This window comes from Palaemon carinicauda, unplaced genomic scaffold (genome assembly GCF_036898095.1).
Source record: "Palaemon carinicauda isolate YSFRI2023 unplaced genomic scaffold, ASM3689809v2 scaffold175, whole genome shotgun sequence".
Lineage (NCBI taxonomy): Eukaryota > Metazoa > Arthropoda > Malacostraca > Decapoda > Palaemonidae > Palaemon > Palaemon carinicauda.
Window position 1 is genome coordinate 216,262 of NW_027169314.1, and position 17,136 is coordinate 233,397.

The 17,136-nt window shown below is 45.0% G+C and overlaps 1 long non-coding RNA gene across 1 annotated transcript in view; it reads left to right on the forward strand.

The window, feature by feature from the left end:
• Positions 1 to 13,102, forward strand: part of LOC137635788 (uncharacterized) — a 34,621-nt gene extending 21,519 nt beyond the window's left edge. Inside the window, exon 3 of the long non-coding RNA XR_011042779.1 lies at positions 12,502 to 13,102. This is a non-coding gene — a long non-coding RNA (uncharacterized lncRNA). The remainder of the gene's footprint in view (positions 1 to 12,501) is intronic.
• Positions 13,103 to 17,136: the final 4,034 nt, after the last annotated feature.

Sequence of the window (17,136 nt, forward strand, 5' to 3'; positions counted from 1 at the left end):
GGAGCCTCATGCTATGAGGAGCCTCATGCTATGCGGCATCCTCCTCAACCCATGAGGCAGGGACCTCATGCTATGAGGAGCCTCATGCTATGCGGCATCCTCCTCAACCCATGAGGCAGGAGCCTCATGCTATGCGGCAACCTCCTCTACCCTTGAGGCAGGAGCCTCATGCTATGCGGCAACCTCCTCTACCCTTGAGGCAGGAGCCTCATGCTATGCGGCATCCTCCTCAACCCATGAGGCAGGAGCCTCATGCTATGCGGCATCCTCCTCAACCCATGAGGCAGGAGTCTCATGCTATGAGGAGCCTCATGCTATGCGGCATCCTCCTCAAACCATGAGGCAGGAGCCTCATGCTATGCGGCAACCGCCTCAACCCATGAGGCAGGAGCCTCATACTATGCGGCATCCTCCTCAACGCATGCGGCATGAGCCTCATCCCTTGCAGCATGAGCCTCATCCCATGCAGCATGAGCCTCATACCATGCAGCATGAGCCTCATACCATGCAGCATGAGCCTCATCCCATGCAGCATGAGCCTCTTCCCATGCAGCATAAGCCGCACGCCATGCAACATGCTCTGCTTACCTTACAGCATGCTCTACATACAGCATGCTCTGCATACAGCATGCTCTGCATACCTTACCGCATGCTCCTCAGTCACACATCTTTGGTTGTTGCCAACTCACTAGACTGTCAAGCAGTTTCATAACGTTGCCTTCTAGTCTGCTGCTTTTGCACCAGTGAAACCCTCACTGAGAGAACTTAGCTTTTCTCGGATATGGTTCCTGTAGATGAGAAAGTGCTATTCTCCCTCCTTCTGATATTCCCTTGAGGACTCTGTCATTTGGAGGGGAGCCTTTAGCTGCTTAGCCTCCTATGGACTTTTATTTAAGCATAACATGCTTCCAGGGAGGGTAAAGGTTCCACTTCAGTCGCTAACCCCGTCTGTTACCACACCTGTTCCCATAGACCTTGAGCTTTGTTGCAAGACATGCAGTCCAAGCTTAGTCCTTGTTAGAGGATTTTTTTTTTTTGTTTACGGAGTCAGTGTGTCACTGGGAAGACGTTCAACAACCAGCAGAAGTGACTTGTTGTGACGCAGTGCGGCATCCTCAGCAACCCGATAAGGAGTTGTCTGTACGACCCAGACAGTCTAGACAGCTTCGGGTTGTCGCTGTACTTCCTCGCTTCCCCATGGTTGACAGTTCACAGACTGTGCAGCAGTACCATGATCTTGTGTCCGGCTCCGTCAGACGACTAGCTTTTAAGAGCTCCCACAAGTCGTCGCTGTCTGGAGATTCTCAGATGGACTATGGATCTGACCAAGGAACTGGGCCTCCTGGTCAATTTTGAGGAGTCCCAGCTCGTCCCATCCCAGACCATTGTCTACCTGGGTATGGATCTTCAGAGTCGAGCTTTTCAGGCTTTTCCGTCGGCCCCAAGGATCTACTAAGCCCTAGAATGCACCCAGAGCATGCTGAGAAGGAACCGATGCTCGGTCAGGTAGTGGATGAGTCTAACAGGGACACTTTCATCGCTGGCCCTGTTCATCGAGTTAGGGAGACGCCACCTCCTCCCCCTTCAGTATCATCTAGCGGCTCACTGGATAAAGGACATGACGCTAGAGACGGTCTCAGTTCCTGTTTCCGAAGAGAGGAGGTCTACTCTCACGTGGTGAAAGAACAGCTTTCTTCTCAAGGAAGTCTACCTTTGGCTGTTCAGAAACCCGACCGCCGTCTCTTCTCTGACGCATCAGACACGGGCTGGGGTGCGACTTTGGACGGACAGGAATGCTCGGGAACATGGAATCAGGAGCTAAGGACACTTCACATCTATTGCAAGGAGCTGTTGGCGGTTCATCTGGCCTTGATAAACTTCAAGTCCCTCCAGCTTAACAAGGTGGTGGAGGTGGACTCTGACAACACCACAGCCTTGGCTTACATCTCCAAGCAGGGAGGGACTCATTCGTGGAAGTTGTTCTAGATCGCAAGGGACCTCCTCATCTGGTCAAAAGATCGAAAGCTCACGCTGGTAACGAGGTTCATTCAGGGCGATATGAATGTCATGGCAGATCGCCTTAGCCGGAAGGGTCAGGTCATCCCCACAGAGTGGACCCTTCACAAGAATGTTTGCAGCAGACTTTGGGCCCTGTGGGGTCAGCCAACCATAGATCTGTTCGCTACCTCGATAACCTAGAGGCTCCCGTTGTATTGTTCTCCGATTCCAGACCCAGCAGCAGTTCACGTGGATGCTTTTCTGCTGGATTGGTCCCATCTCGACCTGTATGCATTCCCGCCGTTCAAGATTGTCAACAGGGTACTTCAGAAGTTCGCCTCTCGCAAAGGGACACAGCTGACGTTGGTTGGCTCCGCTCTGGCCCGCGAGAGAATGGTTCATAGAGGTACTGCAATGGCTGGTCGACATTCCCAGGACTCTTCCTCTAGGAGTGGACCTTCTACGTCTACCTCATGTAAAGAAGGTACACCCAAACCTCCACGCTCTTCGTCTGACTGCCTTCAGACTTTCGAAAGACTCAAGGGCTAGGGGCTTTTCGAAGGAGGCAGCCAGAGCGATTGCCAGAGCAAGGAGGACATCCACTCTCAGAGTCTATCAGTCTAAAGGAGAAGTCTTCCGAAGCTGGTACAAGGCCAATGCAGTTTCCTCAACCAGTACCACTGTAACCCAGATTGCTGACTTCCTGTTACATCTAAGGAACGTAAGATCCCTTTCAGCTCCTACGATTAAGGGTTACAGAAGTATGTTGGCAGCGGTTTTCCGCCACAGAGGCTTGGATCTTTCCACCAACAAAGATCTACAGGACCTCCTTAGGTCTTTTGAGACCTCAAAGGAACGTCGGTTGTCCACTCCAGGCTGGAATCTAGACGTGGTCCTAAGGTTCCTTATGTCATCAAGATTTGAACCTCTCCAATCAGCCTCTTTTAAGGACCTCACATTAAAAACTCTTTTCCTCGTGTGCTTGACAACAGCTAAAAGAGTAAGTGAGATCCACGCCTTCAGCAGGAACATAGTTTTCACATCTGAAACGGCTACATGTTCCTTGCAGCTCGGTTTTTTGCTAAACGAGCTTCCTTCACGTCCTTGGCCTAAGTCGTTCGAGATCCCAAGCCTGTCCAACTTGGTGGGGGACGAACTGGAGAGAGTACTTTGCCCAGTTAGAGCTCTTAGGTACTATCTAAAAAGGTCATAACCTTTACGAGGACAATCGGAAGCCTTATGGTGTGATATCAAGAAGCCTTCTCTTCCAAGGTCTAAGAACTCAGTTTCTTACCTATTCAGGCTCCTGATTAGGGAAGCACATTCTCATCTGAAGGAAGAAGACCTTGCTTTGCTGAAGGTAAGGACACATGAAGTGAGAGCTGTGGCTACTTCAGTGGCCTTCAAACAGAACCGTTCTCTGCAGAGTGTTATGGATGCAACCTATTGGAGAAGCAAGTCAGTGTTCGCATCATTCTATCTCAAAGATGTCCAGTCTCTTTACGAGAACTGCTACACCCTGGGACCATTCGTAGCAACGAATGCAGTAGTAGGCGGGGGCTCAGCCACTACATTCCCATAATCCCATAACCCTTTTAACCTTTCTCTTGAATACTTTTTATGGGTTGTACGGTCGGCTAAGAAGCCTTCCACATCCTTGTTGATTTGGCGGGTGGTCAATTCTTTCTTGAGAAGCGCCGAGGTTAAAGGTTGTGATGAGGTCCTTTAGTATGGGTTGCAGCCCTTTATACTTCAGCACCTAAGAGTCGTTCAGCATCCTAAGAGGACCGCTACGCTCAGTAAGGAAGACGTACTTAATAAAGGCAGAGTAATGGTTCAAGTCGTCTTCCTTACCAGGTACTTATTTATTTTATGTTATTTTTGAATAACTAATAAAATAAAATACGGGATACTTAGCTTCTTTGTTAACATGTATGCTGGTCTCCACCCACCACCCTGGGTGTGAATCAGCTACATGATTATCGGGTAAGATTAATATTGAAAAATGTTATTTTCATTAGTAAAATAAATTTTTGAATATACTTACCCGATAATCATGATTTAATTGACCCACCCTTCCTCCCCATAGAGAACCAGTGGACCGAGGAAAAAATTGAGGTGGTGTTGACAAGAAGTACTGGAGTACCTGACCACAGATGGCGCTGTTGTGTTCACCCCCACCTGTATAGCGATCGCTGGCGTATCCCGACCGTAGATTTCTGTCGGCAACAGAGTTGACAGCTACATGATTATCGGGTAAGTATATTCAAAAATTTATTTTACTAATGAAAATAACATTTTTCTCTTCAGCTATTATTATTATTATTATTATTATTATTACTACTAGCTAAGCTACAACCCTAGTTGGAAAAGCAAAATGCTATAAGCCCAAGGACTCCAACAGGGAAAAGTAGCCCAGTGAAGAAAGAAAACAAGGAAAGCTTAAATAGGTTAAGAATAACACCACCACTTAAATATTTCCTAAATAAACTATAAAAAATTTAACAACACAAGAGGAAGAAAAATAAAACCGAACAGTGTGCCCGAGTGTATCCTCTGGCAGGAGATCTCTAACTCAAGACTGTAGAAGACCATGGTACAGAGGTTATGGCACTACCCAAGACTAGAGGACAATAGTTTGTTTTTGAAGTGTCCTTCTCCCAGAAGAGCTGCTTACCATAGCTAGAGTGTCTCTTCTACCCTTACCAAGAGGGAAGTAGCCACTGAACAATTATAGTGCAGTAGTTACCCCTTGGGTGAAGAGGAATTGTTTTGTAATATCAGTGTTGTCAGGTGTATGAGGACAGAGGAGAATTTGTAAGGAATAGGCCAGACTATTCGGTATATGTGTAGGCAAAGGAAAAATGAACCGTAACCAGAGAGAAGGGTGCAATGTAGTACTGTCTGGCCATTCAAAGGACCCCAAAACAAACTAGCGGTAGTATCACAAAGGGTGGCTGGTGCCCTAGCCAACCTACTACCTAGGAAGTTGAATAAAAATGGTTGAAGTAATGCTCATGTTCTTGATATATTAAAGACTAGATAATCTAATATTGAAAAACTATAGCTGACATATTGGAAGTAAAGGGTAAGTATATTCTACAAGGCTTCTCATGAACATTCAGAACATCAAAACTCAATGAGTATTGTTTAAATGAGGAGGTCCAAAGCAGTTAGTTGAAAGGGATCCTTAAATGTTCTGTGTTGAGAGAACAGATGATGATTATTCAAAGTGTTTATATTGAACAGTACTAATTTAGATAGGTTTTTATAATACAGTTGGCTAAATAAAAATTGGGTACACAGCTCGGAAAGTTAAAACAACCACACGTAGTGACAGGACGGCATTATACTAAAACTTTGAGGTTTTTGGATTGAGTGTTGTCTAGTTCTATTTGAGCATGCATTGTTCATATAATGATAAAGTTTCCTTTGTCATTTGGCAAACGCAGTCCTTTCTACACATTAATATTGCCTGTTGTTTAATTAGGTTGCTTACTAAAGTGTGTACCCAAATTCTTGAGCCAATAGTCCAGTACTGTTCTATAAAATTTGGTGATTATGTATACAGCTCTTCCTAGTTTTTAAATATTTAACTTAGCCGGTGAATATATAATAGCTGCTGCTCCAGCGGCTCGACAGAAAAACACACAAAAACTCGCGAGCGATCGCTATGAAGGTTGCGGGTGTGCCCACCAGCGCCAACTATCGGCCAGATACCGCATATGAATGTAAACAAGCCTCAATTCTTCTCTGTCGGCCTTAACGACAAGACGTATCATTACTCGCTGTATAACCTGGAGTTTTCTCAACAGACTTGGTGAAGTACTTCATTTTGGTTTGAGCTTTCGCAGTGCAGGTGTTTTTCCTCAACTTAAACTCTTGAACTCTTTTTTTGGACAGATTTAATTGTTGATGACTTGGATTGTTTTTTGGACTTTCTTTGACTAATTCAAAATGGCTGACGCCTCTCAAGTTCCTAGATTTCGTAAGTGTAATGCTAGGGATTGCAATAGGCGTCTTCCAAAGGCATCTCTCGACCCACATACTGTGTGTTCTAATTGTCGGGGTAAAACCTGTCAATTAGGAGATCGGTGTGAGGAATGCGTGGGCCTTTCGGAATTCGATTGGCTAGAATATGACAAATATTCTCGTAAGCTAGAGAGAGATAGGGTGAGGAGGAGTTCCTCTAGATCAGTAGATTTTTCCTCTCCCCATGCCCCTGAACCTAATCCTTCCCCTGTAGTGGTTGTGCCTGAACCCCCTACTGGCACTCAGGAACCATCAATGCGGGACATGTTACGTGCCATTCATGCTTTGGGTGAAAGAGTTGAGTCATTAGCTACAGATCGTAATCAACTCATGGCGGACGTTAAAGAGCTAAAGTGTCAAGTGCCACAGCGGAAAATCGTGGGAAAGTGATTAGTGCGCAAAGTGTTTTCAGTGTTGCGACCGAGGGTTCGTCTGTTCGTGCCTGTCGTTCGCCTAGTCCGAGACCTCTTGCAAGCTCCCAAGTCCAGGGGAGAAGTAATGTCGTACGACTTATGGGTTCGAGAGGCCTTGATCAGCGAACAGACGTTCCCTCTATGGTAACAGGCGTGTCTCATCAAGACCGCCCCTACCATAAGACGAGAGAGATGATTTTCTCCTCGTCATCCGAAGGCTTTTCGCATAAGAAACCGTGGAGCAAGGTTTCAAGGCCCTTGAAGCAAAAGTCGGTCCCCTCAGGACAGGTCCAGCGTCCTGGTTGTAGCCATTGGGATAGCTCTGACCCCTGACAGTCAACGGAAGACTGCTCGCCGCCTAAGCAGCAACGTTACACAGGCTCAGAGAGTCTTGGTGTAGGCAAGGTTGTGCAGTCTCAGACGTTAACCCCGTCTTTTACCGCACCCATTCCCGTTGATCCTAAATGGGTTGTACTGCAAGACATGCAGATCAAGCTCGCCTCCCTTATGGAAGACTATTCTGCTGAAAAGGTTCACGATGATCCTCGCCGCTTAGCTAATCGAGATCCTGGCCTTCAGCCGCCAAAACGAGCCTTTGCTCGTCCTGTTGACGTTGGCGTTGCTAAGTCACGTCAATCGCGCTTTGTAGAGCCTCACTCGATGCAGTCACGTGTTGACTCTCAGCCGCATATGGACGTTCAGCCACTTCCTAATGCTCTTGTTGACGTTCAGGACGTTCGCCAACCAGCGGAGTTGACTTGTTTTGACGCTGAGCGTCAACCACCGCAGTCTAGAGTTGTTTTGACTGCTCAGTCTAGGCAGTCAAAACAGTCTCGAGTTGACGTCGAGCGTCCTCCCGCTCCTGTTGTTGTTGACAGTCAGGCTGTTAAGCAGTTACATGACGTAGCGTCCTGGACTGCTACTAATACACCAGTGTGTGTGGACTCTGCGTGTCAAGCATTGCCAACCCCTTTTCTTGTTACTCAGCAGTTGTCGGATGAAGATCCTTCAGATGAGGACGTTGCTGACCCTCATCATGATGATCATCCTTCGGATGTTGACGAACCTAGAACGGTTCCTCCTTCAATGGACTTTAAGAAAGTCATGTTAATTTTCAAGGAGCTTTTTCCCGATCACTTTGTTACCGTTGCTCCTCGTTCGCCACCGTCTGAGTTTGCTCTAGGCTTACCTGCTCTCATGCCAGCCTTTACTAAGCTAGTGCTCTCTCGCTCTTCCAAGAGAGCTTTACGACTTTTAGGCGACTGGTTGGATACCAGGAGGAGTTTGGGGAAGACGGCCTTTGCCTTCCCTCCGTCAAAGCTCTCGTCTAAATCGAGCGTCTGGTATGCCACGGGAGAAGTTCTCTGCTTGGGAGTCCCTGCCTCTGCCCAGGGTGACTTCTCAAGCCTCGTAGACTCTCCCCGCCGCCTAGCCATGAGACGCTCGAAGATTAGTTGGTCCTCCTCGGACCTTGACCATCTGCTGAAAGGCGTATACAGGGCCTTTGAAGTTTTCAACTTCCTTGACTGGTCATTAGGAGCTTTAAGTAGGAAAATCTCGTCGACTGATAGAGATGTTTCCTTACTGATAATGTCTTGTATGGATAAAGCCATCCGCGATGGTTCCAATGAGCTCGCCTCCTCTTTCACGTCGGGAGTCTTAAAGAAGCGAGAGTCCCTTTGCTCTTTTCTTTCGGCAGGAGTTACTCCCTGTCAGAGATCAGAACTGCTCTTTGCTCCCTTATCCAAGTTTTTGTTTCCGCAACAATTGGTTAAGGACATAGCTTCTTCGCTTGTGCAGAAGGACACCCATGACTTAATGGCGTCCTCTGCTCGCAAGGGGACTCCTTCTACATCCTTTGCTGTAAGACCCAGGATCGACACTCCGGCATCCAGATTTATCCCGCCCTTTCGTGGCAGAGCTCCCAGCAGGGGAAGTACTCGTGCCGAGGGAAAGAGAGGAAAGAAGAGAGGAGCCAAGTCCTCCCGTGGCAGAGTCTGACTGCCCACAGCCTCAGACAGCGGTAGGAGCCAGATTGAAGAGCTTCTGGCAGGCCTGGGAGAAGAGGGGCGCAGACCAACAGTCTGTTCGGTTGCTCAGAGAGGGGTACAAAATTCCATTTGTACGCAAACCTCCTCTAGCGACAACTCCCATCGACCTCTCTCCCAGGTACCGAGAGGAGTCAAAGAGACAAGCCCTAAACCTAGAAGTGTCTCTGTTGCTAGAGAAGGGAGCGGTGGTGAAAGTCTCGGACCTTCAATCACCGGGGTTTTACAACCGTCTCTTCCTAGTCCCAAAGAAGACAGGAGGTTGGAGACCGGTGCTAGACGTCAGTGCGCTCAACGTTTTTGTTACGAAAACAAAGTTCACTATGGAGACCACGAAGTCAGTCTTAGCAGCGGTCAGAAAGGGAGACTGGATGGTCTCTCTAGACCTACGAGATGCGTACTTCCACATTCCTATACACCCAGATTCCCAACCGTTTCTGAGGTTTGTTTTCAGGAATGTGGTATACCAGTTTCGGGCCCTGTGCTTTGGCCTAAGTCCTGCTCCTCTCGTGTTTACGAGGCTCATGAGGAATGTGGCAAAATTCCTCCATTTATCGGGTATCCGAGCCTCCCTGTACTTGGACGACTGGCTTCTCAGGGCTTCGTCCAGTCATCGCTGTCTGCAGGATCTTCATTGGACATTGGATCTGACCAAGGAATTGGGACTTTTGGTCAACCTAGAAAAGTCCCAGCTGATTCCATCCCAAACTATACTGTATTTAGGGATGGAGATTCGCAGTCCAGTTTTTCGGGCTTTTCCGTCTGCCACCCGAATAGATCAAGCCCTGCTCAAAGTCCAACTAATGTTGAAGAGAGAACGGTGCTCAGTCAGGAATTGGATGAGTCTAGTAGGAACTCTATCATCCCTGGAGCAGTTTGTCTCGCTAGGAAGACTACACCTTCGGCCTCTCCAGTTCCATCTAGCCTTTCACTGGAACAAGGACAAGACGTTAGAGACGGTCTCAATCCCGGTCTCCGAACCAGTAAAGGCATGCCTGAAATGGTGGAACAACAATATCAGTCTGAGAGAGGGACTTTCCCTAGCAGTTCAGAACCCAAACCACGTACTATTCTCAGAGGCGTCGGATTTGGGTTGGGGTGCGACCCTGGACGGTTGGGAATGCTCAGGTCTGTGGACCTCAAGTCAGAGGAGCATGCACATCAACGGCAAGGAGCTTTTGGCAGTCCACTTGTCCTTGATGAAATTCGAAAGTCTCCTTCGAAACAAAGTGGTAGAGATCAACTCCGACAATACCACAGCCTTGGCGTACATCTCCAAGCAAGGAGGCACCCACTCCCTCACGCTGTACGAGATCGCAAGGGACCTGCTCATTTGGTCAAGAGATCGAGGCATCTCCCTGTTAACGAGGTTTATCCAGGGCGACTTGAACGTCTTAGCAGACTGTCTCAGTCGGAGGGGTCAGGTAATTCCTACGGAATGGACCCTCCACAAGGACGTGTGCAAGAGTCTTTGGGCGACTTGGGGTCAACCCACCATAGACCTCTTTGCCACCTCGATGACCAAGAGACTTCCAATCTATTGCTCTCCAGTCCCAGACCCAGCAGCAATACACATAGACACATTTCTCCTAGATTGGTCTCATCTGGACTTATATGCATTCCCACCATTCAAGATTGTCAACAAGGTACTGCAGAAGTTCGCCTCTCACGAAGGGACAAGGTTGACGTTGGTTGCTCCCCTCTGGCCCGCGAGAGAGTGGTTCACCGAGGTACTTCGATGGCTGGTAGACTTTCCAAGAAGTCTTCCTCTAAGGGTAGATCTGTTACGTCAGCCCCACGTAAAGAATGTCCATCAAAGCTTCCCCGCTCTTCGTCTGACTGCCTTCAGACTATCGAAAGACTCTCAAGAGCTCGAGGCTTTTCGAAGGAGGCAGCCAGTGCGATTGCAAGAGCGAGGAGAGCTTCTACCATTAGAGTATACCAGTCGAAGTGGGAAGTCTTTCGAGACTGGTGCAAGTCAGCATCTGTGTCCTCGTCCAGTACCTCTGTAGCCCAAATCGCAGATTTTCTGTTATATCTTAGAAAGGCTCGCTCCCTCTCAGCTCCCACGATTAAGGGCTACAGGAGCATGTTGGCTTCGGTCTTTCGACATAGAGGCTTGGATCTTTCCAACAATAAAGATCTCCAAGATCTCCTTAAGTCTTTCGAGACCTCTAAGGAACGTCGTTTGGCAACTCCTGGATGGAACTTAGACGTGGTCCTAAGGTTCCTCATGTCAGACAGGTTTGAGCCATTACATTCAGCCTCCCTGAAGGATCTCACCCTCAAGACACTTTTCCTAGTGTGCTTGGCTTCGGCTAAAAGGGTCAGTGAACTTCATGCCTTCAGTAAGAACATCGGCTTTTCTACAGAAAAAGCCACTTGTTCACTTCAACTTGGTTTCCTGGCCAAAAATGAACTGCCTTCTCGTCCTTGGCCTAAATCTTTTGATATTCCTTGCTTATCAGAGATCGTAGGCAACGAACTGGAAAGAGTATTATGTCCTGTTAGAGCTCTTAAGTTCTATTTAGCTCGTACTAAGTCATTACGAGGTAAATCTGAGGCATTATGGTGCTCAGTTAAGAAACCATCATTGCCTATGTCAAAGAATGCTTTGTCATATTTTATCAGATTTTTAATACGAGAAGCTCATTCTCACTTGAATGAGAAAGACCGATGTTTGCTTAAGGTTAAGACGCACGAAGTTAGAGCTATAGCAACCTCCGTGGCCTTCAAGCAAAATAGATCTCTGCAAAGTATTATGGACGCGACTTTTTGGAGAAGCAAGTCAGTGTTCGCGTCATTTTACTTAAAAGATGTCCAGACTCTTTACGAGGACTGCTACACACTGGGTCCATTCGTTGCAGCGAGTGCAGTAGTGGGTGAGGGTTCTACCACTACATTACCCTAATTCCAATATCCTTTTTAATCTGTCTCTTGAAATGTTTTTAATATTGTTTTTTTGGGTTGTACGGAAGGCTAAGAAGCCTTTCGCATCCTGGTTGATTTGGCGGGTGGTCAAAGTCTTTTCTTGAGAGCGCCCAGATTAGGGGTTTGATGAGGTCCTGTTTGTATGGGTTGCAGCCCTTGATACTTCAGCTCCTGGGAGTCTTTCAGCATCCTAAGAGGATCGCTGGGCTTCGTGAGGAAGACAGACTTACAAGGCAGAGTAATCGTCTAAGTCAACTTCCTTACCAGGTACCTATATATTTGGGCTTTGTTATATTATAACTGTCAAAAACTCTAAGCATATACGCTGTAAACTTAATTAACTCTGGTCTCTACCCACCACCTTGGGTGTGAATCAGCTATTATATATTCACCGGCTAAGTTAAATATTTAAAAATTATATTTTAATTATAAAATAAATTTTTGAATATACTTACCCGGTGAATATATAAATTAAAGGCCCTCCCTTCCTCCCCAATAGAGACGCAGCGGGACGAGAAGAATTGAGGCTTGTTTACATTCATATGCGGTATCTGGCCGATAGTTGGCGCTGGTGGGCACACCCGCAACCTTCATAGCGATCGCTCGCGAGTTTTTGTGTGTTTTTCTGTCGAGCCGCTGGAGCAGCAGCTATTATATATTCACCGGGTAAGTATATTCAAAAATTTATTTTATAATTGAAATATCATTTTTTATTATTAGAATGAATTTTATTAGATAGTATAATGCATTAGGTATGATTTATATCCCGCAGGAGGTCTAAACATACTGTACCTGGTTAAGTTTAGGTATAGAGCTGTGAATATCTATCAGAAATGAAAAGTGATACATTTAAAAGAAAAAAGTATGTGCCTGTAAATTAAAATATAACATGTTTTTCACTTATTAGATTAATAGGGTAGATCCAGCTATCCAAATTTGCTATGTATCCAGTACCCCAATAGCTTGGTATCTGAATTTTAGGGAAATTGCCAAGAAAATAATTAGGCTAGTCAGGCCATTATTTGTTGTTGAGAATAGAGTCTTGTATTCAATACTAAAGTGAGATTTTTGTATTTCAGGTAATTGCCAAGTCTCTGAAGAGTAAAAGGTTCTCCATATGTAACATCCTGACTAAATTTGACGACCTGCTAGATTTGGAAGACACCGTCAACCTACATCGACCCATCATCAATTGTAGGGCCCTTTCTTGCTCTAAGAGCAGACAAACCAGTGGCTTGAATAGATAGGGAACCTAGCTAAATTTTGTAAATTCAAATCAGATAGATACTTTCATATAGAGAGTCATTTCTATATTGCTGTGCTATCACTGTTTATATGCTCACATTTGAGTTTATTAACTTGTCAGTTGTCTTCCAACGTTATCTATGTTGAACCACGCTTCAATGGCTGGCTCTGCTGACCGACCGGCATGTCTGATATTTGTTTTGAAGTTGTGATTGCTGTTGTCATCCATTGTCATTTTTCCAGCCATACAGCAGCCTTGCAGATCTTGACACTTACCAAGCAGGAGATCAGTTGAACAGTGCCGACATTGGCTTGTATCGCTATAGGTTAACAAGAGTGTTATCTTTATACTGTATCCATGTGGCTTTTCATTTTTTTTAATGATGTAAGCTTACTCATTTGGTCAGTGTCGTTAAGCAAGTGATTTTCAGAATCTTTAATATTACACTGTGGAGATTGTTCAAAGTTGCATCATTCAGTAGTAACATTTTTGCTTGAACTCATGTATCTTTTTTTTTTTTTTTTTTTTTCTCTGGTATATTCAGCAATATCTATGCCTTAGAAATGGTGCTAGAGCCCAGAAATAGATTTTTCCTTCGTCAAAATCACGTTTTAGCCATTTAGAATAGATTATGTTTGTCTGCTTTTAACCAATTGTTTATGCACAGGTGAAACTATCTCGGTGAACGTAAAGAATTTTGACTCCCACAATTAAAAAACAAATGTACCTGTAAACAAATCTTTTCTATATATTTTCTGTAAACAATGATTCCATATTCTGATTGAATAACAAAAAAGTCGAAGCAAGAAACCTACGAGGAATAAAGGGACCTAGAAACATCGCAAGTGTTCGACGTTAATCAAGGCCATCACATGCTCAACAGGTCATCACTACCTTTGGAAATTCCACCTAAATGTTATTGAAATATCTTGGTAGTCTCTCATTATGCTGTTGGGAAATATCACTATTACTGAAAGATTTCTTTTGCCTCATTTTATTCGATTCACTTATAATTTAGTCTACCTCAATTATCTAGTTCTTGATGCCCGACTAATAAGCAGTTTTCTGTTTACATTACACTATACATATGAAGTTTGTTGACTTCAAACACTCATACTACCTTTACAGTATTTAGTTCTTTCCCTAATTCTCTTGCAAAATGGGAATGTCATAAACAGAGTTTGCTAGTTAAAGATGATTTTACCATGCTAGAAATGTTTGCGTAATTCTCTGGTTACTCTGGTTAAACTATTTGTTCCTAGAAGAATACAAACCGGGGATCTTTGATAGGAGTATGACTTTGCTGTAGCTTGGACTGCCGTTTAAAATTTTAACAAGGTAAACGTAATTGCCTGTCTATAAGAGATGGGGAGCAAATCTTGGTTTTGACTGCAACCCCTTGACATAACTGACGCGGGAATTTCTTTTGCTTTTTTTGGGGATTGAATAAATGATATTACTCTGACAGTCGTGTTTGAGGGATTTTTATGGAAAAAGCCAAGGGTATACAGTTACCTGATAACTGAAATGAACAGTTTTTTCTGAGTACCTTGCCCTTATCTCCAATGCTGTACAGAAATCTTGATTGTGGTTAGGAAGTTTGTATAATTGGCCTTGATTTTAGTATCCAAGAGTCAAAATGTAGTCCGGCACAACTCAATCTCATGTCCTTCTCCATCTCTTCTTTACAAGAGTTGCATATGACATCTATTCTGAGGACACAGTGACTTTATTATTAGAATTCAAGTCCCCTTATTGAACACCCAAGACATTTTCCCAAGGTGAAAGGGCAATGATTAATATATCTTGTCATCATACATATACTAAGGCACCTCTCCCAATTTTGGGGGTAGCCGACATCAAACAAATAAAAAAAAGAGGGATCTTTCCCCTCTACGCTTCTCCCAGCCTGACCAGGGACTCAACCGAGTTCGGCTGGTACTGCTAGGGTGCCACAGCCACCACAGATGAAGCTTCATGACGCTGAATCCCCTACTGTTGCTACCTCCGCGGTCATCCAAGGCGACCGGAGAAAACAGCAGGGCCTACCGTAAAAGCGTCACAATCGCTCGCCATTCGTTTCTATTTCTGGCCCACACTTGCCTCTCACATCTATCCTATCACCCAGAGCTTTGATTTTTTACTCCAACCATCCACCCAAACCTTGGCCTTCCTCTTGTACTTCTCCCATCAACTCTTGCATTCACCACCACCTTTAGCAGACAGCCATTTTCCATTCTTTCAACATGTCCAAACCACTTCAACACATTCCTATCCACTCTAGCTGCAAACTCATCTCCTACACCCGTTCTCACCCTCACTACTTCGTTCCTAACCTTATCTACTCAAGATACACCAGCCATACTCCTTAGACATTTCATCTCGAATTCATTCAATTTGTCTCTCGCACTTTCATTCCCCACAACTCTAATCCATACTTCAAAGTTGGTACAATCACTTTCTCATACAGAACTCTCTTTACGTTCAAGCCCAACCCCCTCTTATTTACCACTTCCTTAACTGCCCCCAACACTTGGCATTCTTCAATCACTCAGACGTACATCTGCTTCCACTCCACCATTTGCTGCAACAACAGACCCCAAGTACTTAAACTGATCCACCTCCTCAAGTAACTCTCCATTCAACATGACATTCAACCTCGCCCCCACCTTCCCTTCTCGTATAACTCATAACCGTTCTCTTACCCACATTAACTCTCAACTTCCTTCTTTCACATACCGTTCCAAATTCTGTCCCTAATCGGCCAAGCATCTCTTCCGTGTCTGCAACCGTTACAGTATCATCCGCAAACAACTGATTTATCTCCCATTCGTGATCATTCTCGTCTACCAGTTTCAGTCCTCGTCCAAGCACTCTAGGATTCACCTTTCACACCACTCCATCAACATACGAGTTAAACAACCATGGCAACATCACGCATCCCTGTCTCTGCCCTACTCACCGGAAACCAATCACTCGCTTAATTTCCTATCCTAACACATGCTTTACTACCTTTGTAGAAACTTTTCACTGCTTGCAGCAACCTTCCACCAACTCCATATAACCTCATCACATTCCACATTGCTTCCCTATCAACTCTATCATACGCTTTCTCCAGATCCATAAACGCAACATACACCACCTTACCTTTTGCTAAATATTTCTCACATATCTGCCTTACTGTAAAAATCTGATTCATACAACCCCTGCCTCTTCTAAAACCATCCTGTACTTCTAAGATTGCATTTTCTCTTTTATCCTTGATCCTATTAATCATTACTCTACCATACACTTTTCCAACTACGCTTAACAAACTAATACCTCTTGAATTACAACTCATGCACATCTCCCTTACCCTTTTATAGTGGTACAATAGATGCACAAACCCAATCTACTGGTACCATTGAAAACACAAAACACATATTAAACAATCTCGCCAACCATTCAAGTACAGTCACACCCCCTTCCTTCAACATCTCAGCTCTCACACCATCCATACCAGTTCCTTTTCCTACTCTTGTTTCATCTGGTGCTCTCCTCAATTTTCTCTTGTAGTCTCTCTCTCATCACTGGCACCTCAATACCTGCATCAGCAATTATATCTGCCTCCTTAGTATCCTGAACATTCAGTAAACTTTCAAAATATTCCGCCCACCTTTTCCTTGCCGCCTCTCCTTTTAATAACCTTCCATTTCACTCTCTTCACTTCTTTCCAAAACTTCTCATTCTCTTCATGTGAATGACCCAATCCCTGACCCCACCTCAGGTCAGCTGCCTCCCTGGTTACCTTGCATACTATTCTACAGTATCTGCTTCCTTATTTCCTTTCCTCACTGGGCTGTTTTCCCTGTTGGAGCCCTTGGGCTTATAGCATCCTGCTTTTTCAACTAGGGTTGTAGCTTAGCTATTAATAATGAAATAGTAATTTCCAATAACATTGCTTTTTCTGACTGGTAACTTCATAAGTGCTGATCCACCGAGTATCTGAAAGGACCATTCTTGTTCGTGCGCATGAAGTCAGGGTTGTCAAACCTACCCTAATTCTTGGGAAGATCAGTGGCACTACTTCTGTATGTGGGAGTCTAGTACAACAGAAAACCTTCACTGCCTACTACCTCACGTCTTCCTTTTTCCCATCTATTGGGGTGAAGCTATCGTTCCCATATATGTTGGATGCGGGCATGCTTCTGAACAAAACCAAAATGGCTGCCGATACCGAGGACGGCCAAGCCTCTTCCAAAATTAAAATCCACATTACTTGAACGAGAACAAATGCCCGGTACTGAAAAAACTGTCGAAACAAACTATGGTACTTAACATTGGTAAAGGTGAAGTAGCAACGTCAGTCATGTTGAATTAACGTCAATCACTTTCGAAACACGCCTAACAAAATAAAAACGACTTAGCGGGCAAGTCCAAAACAGAAGGATGACCTGGAGAGCGCGAGTAGTTGGTGTCGGTAGGGTAG